The sequence below is a fragment of the Crinia signifera genome, chromosome 11 (genome assembly GCF_055691185.1).
Source record: "Crinia signifera chromosome 11, ASM5569118v1, whole genome shotgun sequence".
NCBI lineage: Eukaryota > Metazoa > Chordata > Amphibia > Anura > Myobatrachidae > Crinia > Crinia signifera.
Window position 1 is genome coordinate 126,114,166 of NC_139227.1, and position 5,236 is coordinate 126,119,401.

The following is a 5,236-nucleotide window of genomic DNA, read 5'->3' on the forward strand; positions in this document are numbered from 1 at the left end:
GGGATGAGAGTAGGGTGCCGGTTAGAGTGTGGTACAGGTGTGAGGTGGGTGCAGGTGAGAGGACGGCACAGGTGAACGGGTAAGAAAGATGCAGGTGAGAGGAGAGTGCAGGTGAGAGGAGGGTGCAGGTGAAAGGTGGATACAAGCGAGAGGAGGGTGCAGGTAAGAGTAGGGTGCAGGTGACAGTGGCGTGTGGGTAAGATGAGAGAAGGGTGCATGGGGGATGACAGGAAGGTGCAGGAGAGAGGAAGGTGCAGGTGAAAGGAGGGTACAGGTGAGAGGTGGGTACAGGGTAGAGGAGGGTGCAGGTAAGAGTATGGTGCAGGTGAGAGGTGGGTGAAGGTGAGGGGAAGGTGCACGTGAGAGGTGCGTGCAGGGGAGAGGAGGGTGCAGGTGAGACAATGGTGCAGGTGAGAGTAGGGTGCAGGTGAGAGGAGGGTGCAGGTGGGTGCAGGGGAGAGGAGGGTGTAGGTGAGAGGAGGGTGCAGGTGAGACAATGGTGCAGGTGAGAGTAGGGTGCAGGTGAGAGGAGGGTGCAGGTGGGTGCAGGGGAGAGGAGGGTGCAGGTGAGAGGAGGGTGCAGGTGAGACAATGGTGCAGGTGAAAGTAGGGTGCAGGTGAGAGGAGGGTGCAGGTGAGAGTAGGGTGCAGGTGAGAGGAGGGTGCAGGTGAGTGGAGGGTGCAGGTGAGAGTAGGGTGCAGGTGAGAGTAGGGTGCAGGTGAGACAATGGTGCAGGTGAGAGTAGGCTGTAGGTGAGACAATGGTGCAGGTGAGAGTAGGGTGCAGGTGAGACAATGGTGCAGGTGAGTGGAAGGTGCAGGTGAGACAATGGTGCAGGTGAGTGGAGGGTGCAGGTGAGAGTAGGGTGCAGGTGAGACAATGGTGCAGGTGAGATTAGGGTGCAGGTGAGAGGAGGGTGCAGGTGAGACAATGGTGCAGGTGAGAGTAGGGTGCAGGTGAGTGGAGGGTGCAGGTGAGAGGAGGGTGCAGGTGAGAGGAGGGTGCAGGTGAGACAATGGTGCAGGTGAGAGGAGGGTGCAGGTGAGAGTAGGGTGCAGGTGAGAGTAGGGTGCAGTTGAGTGGAGGGTGCAGGTGAGAGGAGGGTGCAGGTGAGAGTAGGGTGCAGGTGAGAGTAGGGTGCAGGTGAGAGGAGGGTGCAGGTGAGAGTAGGGTGCAGGTGAGAGGAGGGTGCAGGTGAGAGTAGGGTGCAGGTGAGTGGAGGGTGCAGGTGAGAGGAGGGTGCAGGTGAGAGTAGGGTGCGGGTGAGAGAAGGGTGCAGGTAAGAGTAGGGTGCAGGGAAGAGTAGGGTGCAGGTGAGAGGAGGGTGCAGGTGAGAGGAGGGTGCAGGTGAGAGGAGAGTGCAGGTGAGAGTAGGGTGCAGGTGAGAGGAGGGTGCAGGTGAGAGTAGGGTGCAGGTGAGAGTAGGGTGCAGGTGAGTGGAGGGTGCAGGTGAGAGGAGAGGGCAGGTGAGAGTAGGGTGCAGGGGAGAGTAGGGTGCAGGTGAGAGTAGGGTGCAGGGGAGAGTAGGGTGCAGGTGAGAGGAGGGTGCAGGTGAGAGTAGGGTGCAGGTGAGAGTAGGGTGTGGGTAAGCCCAGACAATGTGAGCATTGCATACAAAATATGATATACACATTACTCAGCCAGGTGAGGTGCTGCTGTGTCAGTGATGGACGTGACAGACGTGGTTTCTCATTTAGTTTGCAGAGTAATTATGTATTCAGCAATAGGCAAAGTCCTTATATGGAGAGGATTGAGGGTTGCACTATACTGTATGTGAAACAGAAACTGCAGCCCAATCCACTGGGGATGACTAAGGAAGACTTTGGCATTTCCTGTTTATTAATGAATTTTAATTGAATGAGCTATGGGCTAGGCGTAGCAAACAGGGGGCAGCTATACCCCCAAGTGCAGCAGTGCCAGTTCTTATAGGCTGTTTCTCACCTGACAGCTCCACATACTCTATGTCCCCTTACTAGTTATACACTGGGAATGCACTAGGGACACCTAACACACAGATACTGCTCCACCTCGCTGCGCCCCCTCCCCCTCTTATGATGCAACAGAAATCTCTGTCCGGGACCCATTCACACCATCTCCTACCCTCCATGCTGCTCCAGAGATCTCTGCCCAGTGCCCACTTACACCATCTCCTACTCTCCATTCTGACCCAGAGCTCTCTGCCCAGTGCCCACTCACAACTTTTCTAACCCTCCATGCTGCTGCAGAGATCACTGCCCAGGACCCACTCACACTAACTCACAGAGACAATGATGCTAAAAACACTGTAGTGGCCGAGTATACATTATGCCACACAGAACCACCAGTTCACCTATGCCACAGTGCCCCCATCCCTGGTGACCATCCCAGCTGCCCTCTTGTATATCCAGCTCGATCTCTCTGACCCCCTGAGCTCCTATCACCCTCCCTTATATGTACGTGACTCCACAGAGCCATCTGCAATAACCCTGCCCAGATCAGGACTGCCAGAGGGGACAGCTCTGACCTGCCAGCAGGGAAAATGGAATAGAGAGAGAAAGAGATAGAGGAGGGAGTAGAGAATGGGAGAAGATGCAGAGAGGGGGCAAAATGGGTAAAAGGAAAGAAGGGGTGAGGGTGGAGGGTTGGAGGGAGGGAGAGATAGAAAGGGTGTGGGAGAGGGAGAGGGAGAGAGAGAGAAAGAGGAAGTGGGTGAGAAAAAGAAGGGATGAGGGAGAGACAAGGAGAGAGATATGAGAGAGAGGAAAGAAAAGGTGGAGAGTGAGAGGGTGATGGTGGTAGATGGGTAGAGAGAATGAGATGAGATAGCAGGGAGAAAAGGAATGGGAGAGTGAGATGGTTGGGGGGAGAGAAGGAATGGGAGAGTGAGAGGGAGATGGTGGGGAGAGAGGGAGATGAGGAGGGGGTAGAAGGAACAGGAGATTGAGATGGTTTGGGAGGGGGGATCGGGAGAAAAGGAATGGGAAAGTGAAAGGGAGATGGTGGGGGAAGTAGATGAGAGTGATGGGGAGAGAAGGAATGTGGGAGTGAGAGAGAGATGGAGGAGAGAAGGAGATGAGGGGGGGGGGGTAGAAGGAATAGGAGAGGGAGATGATGGGGGAGAGGGAGATAAGAGGGGGGAGAAGGAATGGGAGAGGGAGATGAGAGAGAAAAAGAATGGGAAAGTGAGAAAATTATGGTGTGGAAGAGATGAGAAAGGGGGGATTGAAGGAATAAAAGAGTGAGATGGTGGGGGGGGAGAGAGATGGTGAGAGAAGGAATGGGAGAGTGAGCAGGAAATGGTGGGGGGAGAGGGAGATGACAGAGGGGGGAGAAGTAATAGGAGAAAGAGTGGGAGATGGTGGGGGTAAGAGAGAGGGAGATGAGAGAGGGGGGTAGAAGGAATAGGAGAGTGGGATTGTGGGGGGAGAGAGATGAGGAGAGAAGGAATGGGAGAGTGCGAGGGAGATGTTGATGGTGAGGGAGGGAGAGGGAAATGAGAGAGGGGAGAGAAGGAATAGGAGAGTGAGAGGGAGATGGTGAGGGAGAGAGGGAGATAAGAGAGGGGGGATAGAAGGTATAGGAGAGTGAGATGGTGGGAGGAGCGAGAGATGGGGAGAGAAGGAATGGGACAGTGAGAGGGAGATGGTGGGGGAGGGAGATGGAAATGAGAGAGGGGGAGAGAAGGAATAGGAGAGTGGGATGGTGGGGGAGAAGGAATGGAAGAGTTAGAGGGAGATGGTGGGGGAGGGATAGGGAAATGAGAGAGGGGGAGAGAAGGAATAGGAAAGTGAGATGGTGGTGGAGAGAGGGGGGATAGAAGAAATAGGAGAGTGAGATGGTGGGGGGGGGGGATATATGGGGGAAGAAATGGGAGAGGAAGATGGTGGGGGGAGAGAGGGGGATGAGGGAGGGGGTTAGAAGGAACAGGAGAGTGAGATGGTGGGGGGAGAGAGGGAGATGAGAAAGGGGAGATTGAAGGAATAGGAGAGTGAGCTGGTGGGGGGGAGAAAGGGATGGGGAGAGAAGGAATGGGAGAGTGGGAGGGAGATGGTGGAGGAAGAGGGAGATAAGAGATGGGGGATAGAAGGAATAGGAGAGTGAGATGGTGCGGGGGAGAGAGGGATGTGGAGAGAAGGAATAGGAGAGTGAGCGTGAGATGGTGGGGGAGGGAGAGGGAGATGAGATGGGGGAGAGAAGGAATGGGAGAGTGAGATGGTGGAGGGTGGGGGAAGAGGGAGATGAGAGATAGGGAGAGAAGGAATATATACAGGGTTGCCTACCCTCCCGGAATGGCCGGAAGGGTCCCGAAAATCGGGTCACCCTCCCGGCCCCCCGGAAAGGTGGGCAACCCTCCCGGATTCTGGGGGACCACCGCTCCCCCCCCCTCTGACCGCGGCGTTTAAATGACCTTTTCTGCCGATCTCCGGAGAGAGGGCGTGGCTAAAGTGTCATCATCACATAATTTAGCCCCGCCCCCTCAGTGGAGATCGGCAAAATGAGGCTAAAATTATACCACACATACCCTGTGCTACATCTAACATACATACCTTGCACCATACATACCTTGCACTACATGTATTATACATACCCAGCACTACATGTACTATACATACCCTGCACTACATGTATTATACATACCCAGCACTACATGTAATATACATACCCAGCACTGCATGCACCATACATACCCAGCACTACATGTACTATACATACCCTGCACTACATGTACCATACATCCCAGCACTACATGTACTATACATACCCAGCACTGCATGTACTATACATACCCTGCACTACATGTACTATACATACTGTACCCTGCACTACATGTATTATACATACCCAGCACTACATGCACCAACCCATACCCAGCACTGCATGCACCATACATACCCAGCACTACATGTACTATACATACCCTGCACTACATGTACCATACATCCCAGCACTACATGTACAGTACTATACATACCCAGCACTGCACGTACTATACATACCCTGCACTACATGTACCATACATCCCAGCACTACATATACTATACATACCCAGCACTGCATGTACTATACATACCCAGCACTGCACGTACTATACATACCCTGCACTACATGTACCATACATCCCAGCACTACATACAGTATACTATACATTCCAGCACTACATATACTATACATACCCAGCACTACATGTACTATACATACCCAGCACTGCACGTACTATACATACTCTGCACTACATGTACCATACATCCCAGCACT